This window comes from Diadema setosum, chromosome 3 (genome assembly GCF_964275005.1).
Source record: "Diadema setosum chromosome 3, eeDiaSeto1, whole genome shotgun sequence".
Classification (NCBI taxonomy): domain Eukaryota; kingdom Metazoa; phylum Echinodermata; class Echinoidea; order Diadematoida; family Diadematidae; genus Diadema; species Diadema setosum.
Window position 1 is genome coordinate 33,096,502 of NC_092687.1, and position 21,421 is coordinate 33,117,922.

Below are 21,421 nucleotides of genomic sequence, written 5' to 3' on the forward strand. Positions count from 1 at the left end.
GCGCAATTTCGCGCGCAGAGGGCGTAACCAACATGAAAATGCAATTTTTTTGACTGATTTGGATTCCTGATACTTTGAGTAACAATATCCACTGATTTCCGATCGATGTTGACCTATAACAAAGGAATGCGCTGGCGTCAAAGTTGAAATTTCGTGTGCGCGTCTATGTGGAAATATAGCGAAAAACATGTCTGTTTATTTCGCAATAGCTCTTTAAAAAGTCCGTTGACCCTATGTTTTTATTGCATATTACAAAAGCATATGAATTGGAAATAACGTTTCAAGTATCAATATTTCCCGAAATACATTATGACGTCATCATATCATCATCTGAAATCAAAAAAGTGGAATTAATTTTTTTGAGGTACTGTTTCTAACATTCATTTGCTCGTATCTCTGTTGTTTAAGCTCAATATTATCCCAAATTCAGATATGTTGTACTTTGAACATTTGCCTTTCAAGTCCATGTCATGGTTTTGAAATTTGATGACGATATCATACTTTAAATTGTGATTAAAAGTAAAGATGTAAAATCGGACAAGTTTACGTGTTATGTCTATGGGAAGTGATTTTTTTTTAAACCATCCATTGACTTGACAACGTTTAAGCAACTTTATCTCAGCTGATTTTGCTTCATTTCCTCTGAAATTTAAGTATGTTGTAGCTGAGACAATAAGCTGCAGTTATCATGCATTTTGTTCTTTGAAATCTTCTCATGAGGTTCACAATTTTGCAGTTTAAAACTGAAAATGAGAATGGAATGTGGACGAATCGATTCCTGATTCATCTTTCACATACATAAGTTTACGTTCCTCATATTTTCTCGTCGAGACGTATGGCCGAGTGGTTAAAGGCGCCGTCTCAGAGACGTGAGGTTGCACTCGTGCAGGTTCGAACCCCACAAGATGACGAAACAAAATACCTAGCTATTTTACTTTTTTTTTCTTCAATGGTGTATTACACATTCGTCCATGTAGAAATTACGTTCGTATATAAACGCACCTATACGCACACACACACACACACACACACACACACAATATCCCTCTGTTTTGTGTTGGAGACCACATTGCTTCGACTGCTGCAGAATGTTGCATCCTGACTCTGTCAAATAGTATGTAATGACGACAACGGAGGTGTTGTACTTTAAGCAATTGTCTTTCAAGTCCATGTCATTGTTTTGTACTTTGATGACGTCATCACACTGAAAATTGTGATTAAAGGCAAGGTATCAAAATCAGCCGATTATAGGTTTTATGTCTGCGGGACGTATTTTTCCGAAATTGCCAGAAATGGCACAGCGACCTCAGTCGTTACAAGGCCGCATTTCCTTCTAGCAATGCAATACATGTTCACGCGGCCACAATTGTTGAGTGGGCATTGACTTTTTCCCCCTGTAATATCTATACATTTTTTTTCGGCCTTACCGTTTCCGTGGATGTCCCGTGGCCGAGTGGTTAGAGAAACCGTTTTGCATGCACGCTCAATATAACTTCAAGGTGCCTATATCACATTCTTTTCTTTGTCGATCACAGATGACCGACATCTGATGACCCCAGGCGTATCACCTAACTCGTCAGTGTGACGAGTTTCATGTCTCGTTTTTAGGTGATACGCTATCAGCGTATCACCTATTGTGATTGTCAAAATCTCTCTTTATTTCTTTTTATTCTTCTTTCTTTCTGGACAATTTTGTGTCATCAATATCTCAAGAATGACATTACGGAATAACATGACATTTTCAGGGAACATGTCTCATGACAATATCTAGCCACAATAAGGTTTTCATGACAGTAACATATCTATGACGTCATCTAGGCGCCATTTTGTGATTTTCGGACCATGTTACATGATCGATCATAACTTCATAACTAAAGGTCATTTCTGTATCATTTTCGGTGGACATTAAGTTCAGGTCACGCTCTATCTTACATTTTAATGCTAATTACCTATGACATTATTACGCGCGCGTACGGGCGCGTCAAACTTTTAAAAGGCTCAAAACAACTTACCAATGGGAAATCTCGAAGTTTCAGACAATTTTAAGCGTTTCGCGCGTTCGCGTCCGTCCGCACATTTTCGCGCGTAGTGCGCGTAAGCAAAATGAAAATGCACATTTTTTGACAGATTTGGATTCCTGATACATTAAGTAACAATATCCCTTGATTTCCGATCAATTTTGACCTATAACAAAGGAATGCGCTGGCGTCAAAGTTGAAATTTCGTGTGCGCGTCTATGTGCAAATATAGCGAAAAACATGTCTTTGTTTATTTCGCCATAGCTCTTTAAAACGTCTGGTTACCCTATGTTTTTATTACAAATTAGAAAAACATATGAATTGGAAATAACGTTTCAAGTATCAATATCTCCATGAATACATTATGACGTCATCATATCATCATCTGACATCAAAAAAGTGGAATTAATTTTTTTGAGGTACTGTTTCTGACATTCATTTGCTCGTATCTCTGTTGTTTAAGCTCAATATTATCCCAAATTCAGATATGTTGTACTTTGAACATTTGCCTTTCAATTCAATGTCATAGTTTTGAAATTTGATGACGTCATCATACTTTAAATTGTATTTAAAGGTAAAGACGCAAAATCGGACAAGTTTACGTGTTATGTCTATGGGAGGTGATTTTTTTAGAAACCATGCATTGACTTGACAACGTTTAAGCACCTTTATCTCAGCTGATTTTGCTTCATTTCCTCTGAAACTTAAGTATGTTGTAGCTGTGACAATAAGCTGCAGTAATCATGCATTTTATTCTTTGAAATCTCCTCATCAGGTTGACAATTTTGCAATTTAAAACTGAAAATGAGAATGGAATGCGGACGAAACGATTCCTGATTCATCTTTCACGTACATAAGTTTACGTTCCTCTAATTTTCTCGGCGGGACATATGGCCGAGTGGTTAGAGGCGTCGTCTCAGAAACGTGAGGTTGGACACGTACGGGTTCGAACCTCACAAGAGCACGAAAGAAAATAATATTTTTTTTTTTTTTACTTTTTTTCTTCAATGGAGTACTACACCTTCGTCCATGTAGAAATCACGTTTGCATGTAAACACACCTATACGCACACACTCACAGAGTATACCTTTGTTTTGCGTTGGAGACTGCATTACTTCGACTGCTGCAAAATTTTGCAGGCTGGGCTTTTCAAACTGATAGATTATTTGTGTAACAAAATGAAATTTGTTCATATCAATTCAGTAACACAATGTAGTCGTGGTTACTTTGTGCTTATTTATACATGTAACAAGCTATACATTGTAAAAAAAAGGTATCTGCATTGTTCCTTTAAGTCAGTCTTCTGTATTGATGATTATTTGTCAATTAGTGGTTTTTGTGGAGTTTCAGATAGTGATAAAAAGTATGGATGATAAGTGCAGCGATAATTCCTACAGTTAGTTCAAAGTTGTGTTACAGATGTTTGATACATACATTTAGCATTGTGTGTGTGTATACGTGTGTATACAGGTTGGCCATATGACACATTCTAGACACTTAATCTTAATTAATTAGCAAACGTGATCAGCTATGGAACTGAATATGGTACTAATGTAAGATGTTAATGATTCTAATTAAAATGTGACGAGTTTAAAGGGATAACTTAACTGTGTGTAAAAATAAGGCAATTATAAGGAAATTTTAGGGGAATTTGATAACCATGCCTATAATAATTTCATACAGGTACTAATACCTGCCTCATGTTCATGTGGTGGGTCGTCATGTCACTAGCATACTGACAACGTACGATGAATGTGTTATACATTGAACAACTGTCTTTCAAGTCCATATCGATGTTTTATAATTTGATGACGTCATCATGCTAGAAGTTGTGATTAAAGGCAAGCTACCGAAATCAGCGAAGATTATACGTTTATGTCTATGGGAGGGGATTTTTGTTTTTTAACCATGCATTGCCTCGATAAAGCTCGAGCACCTTTACCTCACTTGATTTTGCTTTATTTCCTCTGAAACTTAAGTATGTTGTAGCTGAGACAATAAGCTGCAGTAATCATACATTTTATTTTTTTTTTTGATCTTCTCACCAGGTTGAGAATTTTGCGGCATAAAACTGAAAATGAGAATGGAAGGTGGACGAAACGATTCCTGAGTCATCTTTCACACATAAGCTTACGTTCTTCATATTTTCTCGTCGAGACGTATGACTGAGAGATTAAAGGCGACGTCTCAGAGACGTAAGGTTGCACACGTGCGGGTTCGAACCCCATAAGAGCACGAAACAAAATACTTATCTATTTTACTTTTTTCTTCAATGGTGTATTACACATTCGTCCATGTAGAAATCACATTCGTATATAAACGCACCTATACAAAGCCACACACCCACACACACAATCACTCTGTTTTGTGTTGGAGACCACATTGCTCAGACTGCTGCAAAATTCCGCAGGCTGGGTTTTTCAAACCGGTCATATTATGTAATGACGACGACGAAGGTGCTGTACTTTGAACAATTGTCTTTCAAGTCCATGTCATTGTTTTGTACTTTGATGACGTCATCACACTGAAAATTGTGATTAAAGGCAAGGTATCAAAACCAGCCGATTATAGGTTGTATGTCTGCGGGACGTATTTTTCCCGAGTTGCCAGAAATGGCCTAGCGACATCAATCGTTACAAGGCCGCATTTCCATCTAGCAATGCAATACAATGTTAACGCGGCCACGTTTGTTGAGTGGTCATTGACTCTTCCCCTGTTATATCTATACATTGTTTTTGGGTTTTTTGTTGTTTTGTTGTTTTTTTTTTTTTGGTCTTAACATTTTCGTGGATGTCCCGTGCCCGAGTGGTTAGAGAAACGGTTTCGCATGCAGGTTCCATATAACTTCAAGGTGCTTATATCACATTCTTTTCTTTGTCGATCACAGATGACCGACATCTGATGACCCCAAGCGTATCACCTAACTCGTCCTCAGTGTGACGAGTTTTCATATCTCGTTTCTTTTTATTCTTCTTTCTTTCTGGACAATTTTGTGTCATCAATATCTCAAGAATGACATTACGGAATAACATGACATTTTCAGGGAACATGTCTCATGACAATATCTAGCCACAATAAGGTTTTCATGACAGTAACATATCTATGACGTCATGTAGGCGCCATTTTGTGATTTTCGGACCATGTTACATGATCGATCATAACTTCATAAATAAAGGTCATTTCTGTATCATTTTCGGTGGACATTAAGTTCAGGTCACGCTCTATCTTACATTTTAATGCGAATTACCTAGGACATTATTACGTGCGCGTACGTGCGCGTCAAACTTTTAAAAGGCTCAAAACAACTTACCAATGGGAAATCTCGAAGTTTCAGACAATTTTAAGCGTTTCGCGCGTTCGCGTCCGTTCGCACATTTTCGCGCGTAGTGCGCGTAAGCAAAATAAAAATGCACATTTTTTGACAGATTTGGATTCCTGATACATTAAGTAACAATATCCATTGATTTCCGATCAATTTTGACCTATAACAAAGGAATGCGTTGGCGTCAAAGTTGAAATTTCGTGTGCGCGTCTATGTGCAAATATAGCGAAAAACATGTCTTTGTTTATTTCGCCATAGCTCTTTAAAACGTCTGGTTACCCTATGTTTTTATTGCATATTACAAAAACATATGAATTGGAAATAACGTTTCAAGTAGCAATATCTCCATGAATGCATTATGACGTCATCATATCATCATCTGAAATCAAAAAAGTGGAATTAATTTTTTTTAAGGTACTGTTTCTGAGATTCATTTGCTCGTATCTCTGTTGTTTAAGCTCAATATTATCCCAAATTCAGATATGTTGTACTTTGAACATTTGCCTTTCAAGTCCATGTCATAGTTTTGAAATTTGATGACGTCATCATGCTTTAAATTGTGTTTAAAGGTAAAGACGCAAAATCGGACAAGTTTACGTGTTATGTCTATGGGAGGTGATTTTTTTAGAAACCATGCATTGACTTGACAACGTTTAAGCACCTTTATCTCAGCTGATTTTGCTTCATTTCCTCTGAAACTTAAGTATGTTGTAGCTGTGACAATAAGCTGCAGTAATCATGCATTTTATTCTTTGAAATCTCCTCATGAGGTTGACAATTTTGCAATTTAAAGCTGAAAATGAGAATGGAATGCGGACCAAACGATTCCTGATTCATCTTTCACGTACATAAGTTTACGTTCCTCTAATTTTCTCGTCGAGACGTATGGCCGAGTGGTTAGAGGCGTCGTCTTAGAAACGTGAGGTTGCACACGTACGGGTTCGATCCTCACAAGAGCACTAAAGAAAATAATAATTTTTTTTATACTTTTTTTTTTTGTGCAAATCACGTTTGCATGTAAACACACCTATACGCACACACTTACAGAGTATACCTTTGTTTTGCGTTGGAGACTGCATTACTTCGATTGCTGCAAAATTTTGCAGGCTGGGCTTTTCAAACTGATATAGTATATTGTAACAAAATGAAATTTGTTCATATCAATTCAGTAACACAATGTAGTCGTGGTTACTTTGTGCTGATTTATACATGTAACAAGCTATACATTGTAAAAAGGTATTCAGTCTTCTGTATTGATGATTATTTGTCAATTAGTGGTTTTTGTGGAGTTTCAGATAGTGATAAAAAGTATGGATGATAAGTGCAGCGATAATTCCTACAGTTTATATAGTTCAAAGTTGTGTTACAGATGTTTGATACATACATTTAGCATTGTGTGTGTGTATATATACGTGTGTATACAGGTTGGCCATATGACACATTCTAGACAATTAATCTTAACTGATTAGCAAACGTGATCAGCTATGGAACTGAATATGGTACTAATGTATGATGTTAATGATTCTAATTAAACTGTTAAAAGTTTAAAGGGATAGCATAACTGTGTGTAAAAATAAGGCAATTATAAGGAAATTTTAGGGCAATTTGATAACCATGCCTATAATAATTTCATACAGGTACTAATACCTGCCTCATAGTCGTGTGATAGATCGTCATGTCAATAGCAAACTGACAACGTACGATGAATGTGTTATATATTGAAGAACTGTCTTTCAAGTCCATAACGTTCCCCATATTTTCCCGTCGAGACGTGTGGCCGAGTGGTTAAAGGCGGCGTCTCAGTGACATGAGGTTGCGGGTTCGAACCCCACAAGATCACGAAACAAAATACTTAGCTACTTTACTGTTTTTTTTTTCTTCAATTTTGTATTACATATTCGTCCATGTAGAAATCACGTTCGTATATAAACGCACCTATACACACACACACACACACACACACGCCATATCCCTCTTTTTTGTGTGTTCGAGACCACATTGCTTCGACTGCAGCAAATTTTGCAGGTTGACTTTGTCAAACCGATCATAGTATGTAATGACGACGACTGAGGTGTTGTACTTTGAACAATTGTCTTTCAAGACGATGTCATTGTTTTGTAATTTGATGACGTCATTACACTGAAAATTGTGATTAAAGGCAAGGTATCAAAACCAGCTGATTATAGGTTTTATGTCTGCGGGACGTATTTTTCCCAAGTTGCCAGAAATGGCATAGCGACCTCAGTCGTTACAAGGCCGCTTTTCCGTCTAGCAATGCAATAGATGTTCACACGGCCACGTTAGTTGAGTGGGCATTGACTTTCACCCTGTTATATCTATACATTGTTGTTTGTTTTTTTGTCTTACCATTTCCGTGGATGACCCGTGGCCGAGTGGTTACAGAAACGGTTTCGCATGCACGCTCAATACAACTTCAAGGTGCCTATATCACATTCTTTTCTTTGTCGATCACAGATGACTGTCATCTGATGACCACAAGCGTATCACCTAACTCGTCCTCAATGTGACGAGTTTTCATGTCTCGTTTTTTATTCTTCTTTCTTTCTGGACAATTTTGTGTCGTCAATATCTCAAGAATGACATTACGGAATAACATGACATTTTCAGTCAACATGTCTCATGACAAAATCTAGCCACAATAAGGTTTTCATGACAGTAACCTATCTATGACGTCATCTAGCCGCCATTTTGTGATTTTCGGACCTTGTCACATGATCGATCATAACTTCATAACTAGATGTCATTTCTGTATCATTTTCGCTGGACATAAAGTTCAGGTCACGCTCTATCTTACTTTTTAACACTAGTTACCCAGGTCATCATTAGGCGCGCGTAAGCGCGCGTCAAAATTTTAAAAGGCTCAAAACGACTTCCCAATGGGAAATCTCGAAGTTTCAGACAATTTTAAGCGTTTCAAACATTTTCTCGCGTGCGCGTCCGTCCGCGCAATTTCGCGCGCAGAGCGCGTAAGCAACATGGAAATGCAATTTTTTTGACTGATTTGGATTCCTGATACTTTGAGTAACAATATCCATTGATTTCCGATCGATTTCGACCCATAACAAAGGAATGCACAGGCGTCAAGGTTGAAATTCCGCACGCGCGTCTTTCTGCAAATATAGTAAAAAAACATGTCTTTGTTTATTTCGTCATAGCTCTTTAAATCGTCCGTTGACCCTATATTTCTATTGCATATTACAAAAGCATATGAATTGTAAATAACATTCCAAGTATCAATATTGCCAGAAAACTCGATGACGTCATCATATCGTCATTTTATATAAAAAAGTGGAATTGATTTTTTTGAGGTACTGTTTCTGACATTCATTTGCTCGTATCTTTGTTGTTTAACCTCAATATTATCCCAAATTCAGATATGTTGTACTTTGAACATTTGCCTCTCAAGTCCATGTGATGGTTTTGAAATATGATGACGTCATCATACTAGAAATTGTGATTAAAGGTAAAGACTCAAAATCGGACAAGTTTACATGTTATGTCTATGGGAGGTGATTTTTATTCAAACCATGCATTGACTTGACAACGTTTAAGCACCTTTACCTCATCTGATTTTGCTCCATTTCCTCTGAAACATACATATGTTGTAGCTGAGACAATAAGCTTTAATAATCATGCATTTTATGTTTTCAAATCTCCTCATCAGGTTGATAATTTTGTAGTTTAAAACTGAAAATGAGAATGCAATCTGTACGGAACGATTCCCAATTTTTCTTTGCAACTGTATATTGATCGAATCCAAGCTGCCACTTGTGGGAAGTTGAATAGCGCCATCACAAGTCAACACTGTCACGATAGTATTTAGATTTAAGCTTCGCACTCGATCTTCAGGACAGCCATGTGGCATAATCAGTTAGCGCGCTGGTTGTTCATAACGCCATACCGGAAGGCGAGAGGTTCGACTCCCGCAGGACTTTTATCCGTTATTTCTTTTTTTTCTCTTTTTTTTTCGGCAGTTCAACTTTACTCCGATGTCATTTATCGTATTATTTTATCAAGTGAACGTAACCCGTTAACACGGCTGCTCTATTTCCTTTGTTTTGTATTGGAGTTTGGAGATTGGGTTTGCTTCATTAATTTTGTCACACTTAATGTTGTAAATTGCCCCTTGTTACAGTGTCCCGATTGCCACCTTTCGTTTGCTCTTTCCTTTTCTCTTCATTGGTTATTGTTATACTGTAACAGGATAGGTAGGAACATGTACGTTTAAATAACTTGCAGGAATGGGAGCTGAATTGATTAACTCTAGTCCAGGTGTATGGCGTCTCGCTCATCTCTTTGAAATTCCAGGTTGTTATTGTTTGACCCAATAACGGAGTTGTAGACAGGTTGATTATGTTGCTATAGAGGTATCTTGTGCCACATGAATAGAAGGCATCACTGTTTAGTAGTAGTAATGAACTTTTTCATGTTGTAAATGATATAAAGATATGAATTTCATATCCAATCTTCGGGACAGCCGTGTGGCTTTATAGTCGCTTAGCGCGCTGCATGGTCATTATGCACTACCTTAGGACGAGATGTTCGAGACCCGCAGGACGCCATCATTTTTTTCTCTCTCTCTTTCTTTGTTTTTCTTTTGGCAGTTCAGCTTTATTCCGATCGATGTCATTTATCGTTTTATCTTATCAATTATACTACCCCACGACACACAGTCACTCAAGTTCCTTTTTTTTTTGTCGGAGGCTGGAGGTTGGATTTGCTTCATTTATCATACGTATTAAATTGCCCTTGGTACAGTGCCCCGCTTGCCACCTTTCCTTTTCTCTTTCCTTTTCTCTACGTTTGTTCCTGTTACACTGTCACAAGACAGGTCGGAAAATAATTCACATAACTCAACTGGAGCAGGAATGGCAACTGAATGAATTAACTCTAGGCCAGGTGTATGGCGTCTCGCTCATCTCTTTGAAATTCCAGGATGTTATTGTTTGACGCAATAACGGAGTTGTAGACAGGTTTTATGTTGCTATAGAGGTATCTTGTGCCACATGAGTAGAAGGCATCACTGTTTAGTAGTAGTAATGAACTTTTTCATGTCCCTCCATGTCAATTATAGTGTGGTTTAAAGGGGTTGTGTGTCTATCTGCCAAAGAAAAGGAAAAACTTATTTTCGTCATGGCTGTTTCTCTATACGTAGCCGTATGTAATGAGTGTTGTTGGTATCTGAGCAGTGAAGAACAGAGCATCAGGCTAAAATCCCCCTTAGTTATACGCGCTAAGCGTTCAATTTGATATATCTTTCTTTATGTAGTCAATCCCTGCTAATGGAGTTACAGAATTATGTTATGACACGTTTCACTGAAAGTTTGTAAAGTAAAGTTTATGGACAAGGCAAGCAATTGTACATGAATAATACCTACCATTGATTTCAGAGGGAAATTATGGTATGCCTAAATGTAAGGGTATCATTGCTTTGGAATTGCTGAGACAATATGCTTGGCACGGGGGCTTCCACTTCTAATAACTGATCCCTTTGAAGATGTGTCGGTCACGGGTGATCGTCATGATTCATCTTTCACGTAGAAGCTTATGTTCCACACTCTTGGTTCGAGAAGACTTACCATCATACTTCAAATTGTTATTAAAGGTAAAGACTCAAAATCAGACAAGTTTACGTGTTATGTCTATGGGAGGTGATTTTTTTTTTTTTAATGTGCATTGACTTGACAACGTTTATGCACCTTTATCTCAGCTGATTTTGCTCCATTTCCTCTGTAACTTAAGTATGTGGTAACTGAGACAATAAGCTGCAGTAATCATGCATTTTATTCTTTGAAATCTCCTCATCAGTTTGACAGTTTTGCAGTTTAAAACTGAAAATGAGAATGGAATGTGGACAAAACGATTCCTGATTCATCTTTCACATACATAACTTTACGTTCCTCATATTTTCTCGTCGAGACGTATGGCCGAGTGGTTAAAGGCGACGCCTCAGAGACGTGAGGTTGCACACGTGCGGGTTCGAACCCCACAAGATCACGAAACAAAATACTGAGCTATTTTACTTTTTTTTCTTCAATTTTGTATTACATATTCGTCCATGTAGAAATCACATTCGTATATAAACGCACCTATACACACACACAGACAGACACACACACACACACACACACACCATATCCCTCTTTGTGTTGGAGACCATATTGCTTCGACTGCTGCAAAATTTTGCAGGCTGACTTTGTCAAACCGATCATAGTATGTAATGACGACGACGGAGGTGTTGTACTTTGAACAATTGTCTTTCAAGACCATGTCATTGTATTGTACTTTGATGACGTCATCACACTGAAAATTGTGATTAAAGGCAAGGTATCAAAACCAGCCGATTATAGGTTTTATGTTTACGGCACGTATTTTTCCCAAGTTGCCAGAAATGGCATAGCGACATCAGTAGTTACAAGGCCGCATTTCCGTCTAGCAATGCAATACATGTTCACGCGGCCACGTTGGTTGAGTGGGCATTGACTTTTCTCCCTGTAATATCTATACATTTCTTTTTTGCCTTACCATTTCCGTGGATGTCCCGTGGCCGAGAGGTTAGAGAAACGGTTTTGCATGCACGCTCAATATAACTTCAATGTGCCTATATCATATTCTTTTCTTTGTCGATCACAGATGACCGACATCTGATGACCCCAAGCGTATCACCTAACTCGTCAGTCTGACGAGTTTCATATCTCGTTTCTCTTACCATTTATCATCAAATACAGTAAAAAATAATAACAAAAAAAAAAAAACCATCCCCAGACAAATCTTAACCACAGAAGGCACTTTTTAGGTCCTCTGCCGGCCATTTTGGATTTTTGGCGGCCATCTTGGATTCGGGACAGATTTCAAGATGGCGCGGAAGCTTAATCGGTAGTTATTTTGTTAAGTATGGTCTAAAGTACCAGAATCAAGAGAGAAAACCTTGACTGAAAAAATGGCAGATTTTGCCTGGCTCTGCCCTGTCTATATACACTTGAATCAGTTTTAGGTTAAAAGCTCGAGAGTACTTATTTAGTGCTTACATTATAGCTGAACACATGTCATGTACCCTGACGTAAGGACTCACTGTCAGAGGCATCCAGCTAAATGCTGAGTCATATCAGTGTATCATACATGATTATATTTCAACATTTACTTCTTTACTGCCAATCAATAAAACCATTAAGCTCAAGGATAATTCCCTGAAGCTATTTAATGAACACTTTACATACATATTGGCATAAAAGTAGGTTATCTCATTCTTTTCCATTTTAGATGTTCGTGTAATTCTGTTACCATGAAATTCCGTTACCATAATTACAGCATAACTGAAGGATATATTTTACAAAATGTTTTGTGAGTTTTCAAAGAGTCACATGCAGAGTATAATCAGTGATTGGTTTGTTCAGGAGATTTTTTTTTTTTTTTAATTTCTCTCAGAAAAGGAATTACATCACTTTGTCGGTCGATTATAGAAGTTCGCAATAAATATCATAATGACAGTGACTGAATGCTTTTAAAAAATGTGATTGTTGAAGCATAACAAGAGCCATATGTTAGTATGAATAAAGCAGAGAAATATTGAAGAGTCAGTTCACAAAAACCGATAAGTCCATATTTGCCAAATGGGCAATTCCACGGTAACTGACATTACGCGTAAGAATTTTTAATGAAATGGTTTAAGTTGTAGTTTTGTGAATGAAAGCACCAGGGGCTGGTAATTAGCACTGATGAATGAGTTCATGAAAATGAAGAAACAGGTGGAAAGTTTTTCTGTCAAGCTGCATTTCTTATGACATAGCAAGTAAAAATGTGTCGGTAACTGACGTTACGGAAAAAGGACATGGGAAATTATGGTGTAGATTTAAATGGAAATATCTCATGTCCCTGACTTCTAAACTTTATGTGTTTAATATGGCAATATACCTAGGTTCTTAGGAACAGGTGTGCAAAATAATGTGCACTTTAGATATTTCATTTTACCACCATGCCAATTTTAGTGAAGGCATGACGGTTACTGACGTTACGTAACTGACGTTACGCTTATATTTGCCATAGGGTTTACACATGGAAAATCATGATTGGGAATAGTTTTGTGATATTTTATAATTCTGACCTTTCAGAGTGATTTGTTTGATATGGAATCATACCTTGGTTCATCAATTACACATACCCAAATGATATGAAACATTAGTCCCTTTTCTTTGTGTTTTATGAAAACTTAAAGGTAAACATGTCAGTAACTGACGTTACGTAACTGACGTTACACATACTTTTGCTATGGGGTTTACAGAGAACTAATTTATTTAACAGGTTATTATACTACTGCAGTATACCAATAACAATCCCAGGTATTTACTTAGCAACAAATTAAAACAAAATCTAAAGACACAAATGGGATGGGGCCTTTAGAGGACAAGCTTCCCCCCATGCCATAACACAGTTGAGCAAAAATAATGTAAATGCACCAGGGGATATTTCTTGACATTTGTCTAAAGATTGAATGGTTATTCAACAGTTATGATTACACAGAGCCATTTAGATTCAGCAGTTCCAAGTAATAGTGACATAACTAAGGGATTTTGTTGTTGTTGTTTTTTAATGAACTGGAAAGTTTCTATCTTGAGTGCCCCACCCATAATGCCCTGCAGTACTACACAAAACACAGATATTTTTGTGTGTGAAAAAAAAAATATCTTTCAGGTCAGGGGGAAAAAACACATACAAATATAAATATGTGTGAAATCTACCTGTGATATAATTCTTCTTCTTTTCTTTATTTTACTCCTTCTCCCTCAAGGCATTGTTAGGGCCACAAATAAAAAAATGATCTCCATCATCAATAATGATTTAAATGCAGTGTTACACTTTTAATAACTTTTTTTGGGAAGAAGAAACATGCGTTTTGGGTCAAAAGGGCATTATTTGTTTATTCTTTGCTTGAACTAATATGATTGTTTTTCTTTTCCTTTTCACTGGTATATCAAGGCTTGCAAATACATCCCAGATGCAACGGAAGAATTTTAAGATCGATATAAATGAATCTTCCTGTTCATAATTATCATGTATTACAAAAATGTCCCTGCATGAATGAAATAAAGTAATCAACAAATATGAACATTATTTTTATTTTACCTCACCTCTCACTTTGAGCAACATCAGTGTTAAACGTTGAGCAACATCAGTGTTAGTTTCAAACAGTAGTGACAGTACATGCTTTATGTCAGGCCTGCTTATGTAAGATGTGCCATATTAACTATAAAACCACACATTTAAGTGCAAGCGAAGAAATATATCTGTTCCTGCATTTGCCTTGAGGTAGAAACTTCAGTAAGCTACCGGAAAAAAAAAGAAAAATGCTAGCAAAAGTAATCATTACTAAAGATTATAAAACTGTTGGTATACAGCTGTACACAAGCTTTTTAATAGAAAAAGGTGGTTACCATGCAACCATATCATTGATTAGGCCTAGAAACTTTGGTAGCTTTATCATCCTGTAGGACTGTGAATGTGCTGTATGGTAATTTGAGTGCATATATATTGCATGTGGTAAACCTAAACTTCCAGATGATTTAACTTTAAACTTGTGCTGAACCGAAAATCAAAAGCTCAAGGCCCCCCGCCCCCCCAAAAAAGATAATTATGATAAATAAATCAATAAATAAAATGAAATAAAATAACATAAAATGAATGAAAAAAAAATGTATCCATGGACATATGGTGATGACATCATTCCCTATCAAAGAGATTGCTACTCTTTTTCGATAACCTTTGACTTCCCAGATGTATTGAAATGGCCTAAAGTCAAAAAAATTGCCTCAGTTATAATTACTGTCATGGTAACTGACGTTACATACTGGTATATGACGTTTCGGTAACGGACGTTACACATTTTGATGTGTTCATTTTGACTCTCCAGTATGCCAAGTACAAGGAAGGCATATGGGCATACATTAGAAATCCTAAGTTACATCATACAGCTCACTTTCTTTGATGAATAAAGTTAAAAATTCCTTGTTTTTGGCAACTGACGTTACATCCATCATTGTCCAAAAAATCAAAAGTTATTATAAAATTCTTTAAAGCAACCAGCTTTTTCTTCCTATCATGTGGTAAAAGACTTGTCTGGTAACTGCATACATGTAAAAGATTGTTGTTTAGAGTACTAGTAAAGTGGATATACAGAGAGTAAGTTATGTGACAATACACTCTTTCTTACCATTGAGTTATAGGCTTATTTTGGCAGCCGTTTTGAAAATCAAAATGGCCGCTTTTGTTGAAAAACATAATGATTCTCAAAACTTCAACTCAAGTATTGTCTGAAAATGTATGGTGTTTGAAACAAATATCATTTTGAATTTTCGGCATGTGTGTCCTACATACCGTGGAATTGCCCAAACGGAGATATTTGCAATTAAAGGTCAAGAAAAATAAAGAGAATAATAACAGAATTTTTGCTTCTTTTGACCATAGCTTCAAAAATGTGCCTTTATAATGTAATGACCAATATATCATTTAAAAAGTATTATTTTTGTACTTTATGACAGAAACCGTACTTAAAAATGTTCCGAAATGGACTTGTCTGATTTTGGCACAAAAACTCTTCATTTATATTGTTGTATTTTACATTTTTTATTTGATTTTGTAAAATTAAAGTACAGTAAATAGTCCTGCAACTTTGAAAGTATAAAAAAAAACGGGAAATGTTATTGAAAAGGGTGGGTTTTTTGTTTTGTTTCTGTAAGTACACCATCCTGTTTTTGCCCTTAACATACGTAATTTGCCTTTTTACATATTTTGATTTGATTTGAGAAGTATAAAAAAAAAGAAATCAACGTGAGAAATGTTGCAGACGTACAAGAAATAGTGTACGTTCAAACGCATTTTATTTCTCCACCACGAAGTGTCGCCTTTCCGTCGTCCTTCCGTTCGTCTTAAATCCGCTTCTTTTGACAGCGTAACTAAACAACCGTCTGAGGTACGTAACCTAAATGAAAGTTGACATGTATAGACCTATGTATGAGTGGGTGAAGTTCTGCCTATCAACTTTTGGGTGCACATGCCCAAGGTGAAAGGTCAATGTCAAATATGACCCCGCATCACAAAACCAACAAAAGGTCGTCAGACATGGATTTCAAATTAAGGATAGATTCTGAAAAAGGAGACTCTAAAGCTTTAAAAGGATGTATAGCTCAATTGAAATGGACTCTTATAACCTTTTTAAAAATTGGAAAGAAAGGACACACTTGGAGGTGTAAACAGAGAAGAGAGCTCTGAAGCACATGGTTTATTAAAGCGCTTAATCTTTACTATACCGTGTTAGCCGTGGGATGAATGCAACAAAAATAACCAAGATGTAAACAACCAGAATAACAACAATAAAGCAATTATCAGATTGAGCTGAAATTGAGCGTGATTTACACATTCTGCCCATGGTTTAAATAGATTTATGCCTTCTAAAGTAAAGGTGTGCAAAAGATTTTGAAAAAAGGGGGGCTTTAGGGCATATTAACTGATTTCACCGCTCCACAAACACACGCACACACACACACACACACAAAGCCCCAGGATGCATGCAATGTATGATTATGCGCTCACACAAGCGCCCGCCCACACGTACGGAAATTGTGTTACTGAATGTCGATCGTTTCCCAAGATTTAGGGTTTAAAAAATAAGGGATTTGAGGTAGACAAATATGTCTCAGTTGAAAAACGTATGTCTCTTTATCAGAATACCCGAATCAGGACTAATTCAGACAAGACACGAAACGGTAATGGGCTCACACCTTTTAATAAAGTGGACTGTCCCAGACCCCTTTACAAATTCGTACCAAAGATACCAAAATAAATGAAGAAAAAAAAAAATAAAAATCAATGATGTACTTTGGCGGAAAACTGAGTAGCTGTAGATATTGAGTATGAATTCCTCTACAAACTACATTTTGGTTGGAAGATGAAAGCTTTTCTGATGGAATGGGGGGGGGGGACTATATTTCATTGGGTACGTGTACGGAATATAGGTGATTTTTTTGAGTGACAAGAACTCGAAGTCTCGCTTTGCGGACCCTTGGACACAATTTGAGCAGAAGAACCCACCCTGGAAATTTGATGGATGAAAGGTAATATCTCACTTATCCAGGTTAATGAAGATGAAACACCTCATTTCTCCCAGCGATTTTACAAAATTTTTTGAAATTTGAATTTTAACACACGTCTCTACTGGGAATTATTTACCCATGGAGCCCTATAGACAATGCACGCAATGCTTGCAAGTCTATGGGAAGTATTCATCCCATACAAGCTCTGCTGGTTTATGTTGATCTTGTGTTGTGTCAGATCTCTTCCTCCCTCCCCCTTCTGATTCCTACCCCCCCCCCTCTACCTCTCTCCTCTACTCCTCCCCCCCCCCACCCCACTCTGCCTCGCCACAATTTGTTTTCTTATTATCTTCTTGTGGTACTAGATCTTAGTACATTAGCAATCATCAGTATCACACAACTTTGAATGACTGTGTTATCTTTGCAACTGATTGACAAATTGCCCTACATCGACGTAAATAAGCACTGAATTGATCAGTGTTTTTCAGTAGTAGTCATGATAAAAAATCATGGGCGTACATACTCGAGCAGGATTCGAACCTATGACCTCCTGATCACCGGACAGGCGTCATCTCCACTAGACCACCGAGCTTTCGCCCGACAGCAAGTGTTGGTTCTAATCCTTATAGCATGCAGCGGGTACTGCTTTGTTATTCAAATTCATGAATTTCTTCCGTCGAGATGTTTTCATTGCAACTGATTGAGAAATTGCCCTACATCGACGTAAATAAGCACTGAATTGATCAGTGTTTTTTAGTAGTAGTCATGATAAAAAATCATGGGCGTACATACTCGAGCAGGATTCGAACCTACGACCTCCTGATCACCGGACAGGCGTCATCTCCACTAGACCACCGAGCTTTCGCCCGACAGCAAGTGTTGGTTCTAATCCTTATAGCATGCAGCGGGTACTGCTTTGTTATTCAAATTCATGAATTTCTTCCGTCGAGATGTTTTCATTGCAACTGATTGAGAAATTGCCCTACATCGACGTAAATAAGCACTGAATTGATCAGTGTTTTTTAGTAGTAGTCATGATAAAAAATCATGGGCGTACATACTCGAGCAGGATTCGAACCTACGACCTCCTGATCACCGGACAGGCGTCATCTCCACTAGACCACCGAGCTTTCGCCCGACAGCAAGTGTTGGTTCTAATCCTTATAGCATGCAGCGGGTACTGCTTTGTTATTCAAATTCATGAATTTCTTCCGTCGAGATGTTTTCATTGCAACTGATTGAGAAATTGCCCTACATCGACGTAAATAAGCACTGAATTGATCAGTGTTTTTTAGTAGTAGTCATGATAAAAAATCATGGGCGTACATACTCGAGCAGGATTCGAACCTACGACCTCCTGATCACCGGACAGGCGTCATCTCCACTAGACCACCGAGCTTTCGCCCGACAGCAAGTGTTGGTTCTAATCCTTATAGCATGCAGCGGGTACTGCTTTGTTATTCAAATTCATGAATTTCTTCCGTCGAGATGTTTTCATTGCAACTGATTGAGAAATTGCCCTACATCGACGTAAATAAGCACTGAATTGATCAGTGTTTTTTAGTAGTAGTCATGATAAAAAATCATGGGCGTACATACTCGAGCAGGATTCGAACCTACGACCTCCTGATCACCGGACAGGCGTCATCTCCACTAGACCACCGAGCTTTCGCCCGACAGCAAGTGTTGGTTCTAATCCTTATAGCATGCAGCGGGTACTGCTTTGTTATTCAAATTCATGAATTTCTTCCGTCGAGATGTTTTCATTGCAACTGATTGAGAAATTGCCCTACATCGACGTAAATAAGCACTGAATTTTTTTTTTTTTTTTTTACAAATTTATTTATTTCCTCTTCATTATGCAACATAACATACAAAATCATATTACAAATCATGTTTTGTTTAACAAATTACCAACAACAACAACAACAACAAAAGATGGGTATCAAACTCTTCAACAATTGAACAATATCCTAAAGATACAGTCAGCTTTCGTTACAATAAACTCCTTGGGCCCAGCGAAACCATCGTGATCTTGTCACTTTTGAAATCTTGCCATATCCAGGGCACAAATACCTCTGAATAGGAAAATTTTCAAACCCTGGGCCCCCCCAAAAAAAAACTACCCCATCACGTCGGGGTTCTGCCATATGGATATTCTTTATAGCGAGAGTCGACTGTATGTTCTTCTACAATGACCTAAAAAATATGTTCTACAGGGGACCATTTCTTATAATGAAAATTTAGTTTGTTTGTTCGTTTTGCAATGTTGGATTCTATATGTCGGATGTTAACAATAAATGCTGTCAATCCATGAAATTTCACACCTGTATCTTTGCATCTCTGAATATATATGTACCTTTTGTATAACAATATTAAGTGATTCAATAAATTCCTGTGGGGCCCTTTCCAGTCTTTGATGAATCCAAACATTACTCTAATTCTTGTACAATCCTCTAATTTGACATGAAAGATCGTACCAATTTCATCCACAAATTTTTGAAGTAATTCTTTGGCAGCTTTACAATCAAAAAACAAATGTACAGGGGTCTCAGCACATGACTTACAAAGCGTACACAACTCTGATTCTGATATTTTCATCTTAAACAATCTTTCATTTGTGTAAAGTATATTATGCGACAACTTGAACTGAAATTCTCTCAATTTTACTTCAATTGTACATGTAAATGGCAACATATATATTTGTGTCCAATCTTCTGGTTGAATTCCATACTTGCCAGCAAAAACTGTTTCGCAAACAGGTCTTGATTTAATCTCTTTTAAAAATTCCTCATATATTGGTTTTGATTTTACATCTTGTAACTGTGAGATAATAAGATCCCTTTGTTTATGCGCCACTTCTTCTTTCCAAAACATCTCCAATAAGAGTGTATTGAAGGAACATTTCGAGTATTTTTTAACAGAGTATACAATTGCCATATACATCATATTATATTTGCTTGGCACTCCTTTCCTTAACCAAAATTCAAAATCAATGAGCCGTCCATCAATACTAAATATTTGATATATATAACATAAACCTGCTTCAAAAAACGGTCTGCAGAATATTGAGTGCTTATCAATCAAAATATTCTGGTTATTCCATACTGGTTGTTGTAGGATGTCTGCTTGGCTATTTTCATCACCAATAAAATGCTCATGTATGTTTGTCTTTAACCATATTCGTAGAATATTCTCATAAAATGGAGGGATACCCCTCTTATCAATAGTTTCAAGGGAATAATTACTTTGGAACACTAGAATTCCACCAAGCCTTTTTAAGAAATAATCTCCCAATAGCACCCATTGATGGTTACGATTTCCATAATATCTTTTAACCCACTTAATTAACTGCGTATCAATCATACATTGTAAATTGGGGAATTTGAGACCACCCTCAGCATATTGTGCATACATAGTTGACCTTGAAATCTTATCTGGGCCATTCCATAAAAAGGAAAACATTAACTTCTCTACTTCTTTCACAAAATCTTGAGGAATTTCAACGTTTGACATCAAATAAATTATCTTAGACATAATAAATGTTTTCAAAATTTGAATTTTACCAATTAACGTTAAATTACGATTTTTCCATATAGAAAATGTTCTCTTAATCTCACCCAATCGATCTTCAAAGTTTCTTCGGATTGCTTCTTTTTTGTCATATGAAAACCAAATTCCAAGAATTCTAAGACCATTGTCTGACCACTTTATCATCTGTGGCTTTTCTTTCGATAGTCTATCATTTCCTATCCACATTCCTTCTGATTTGCTTCGGTTGAGGCAAAGGCCTGATATATCAGAAAATTCTTGAAAGCTTTCTAATAATACTGATAATGATTCTGTATCCTTACAAAAACATGTTATATCATCAGCGTAAGCTGTATATTTAATCTGTTTTCCGAGCATCTCCATTCCAATGATTTTTGGATTATTTAACATTCTCATTAAATATATCTCGAGCCCTAATATGAATA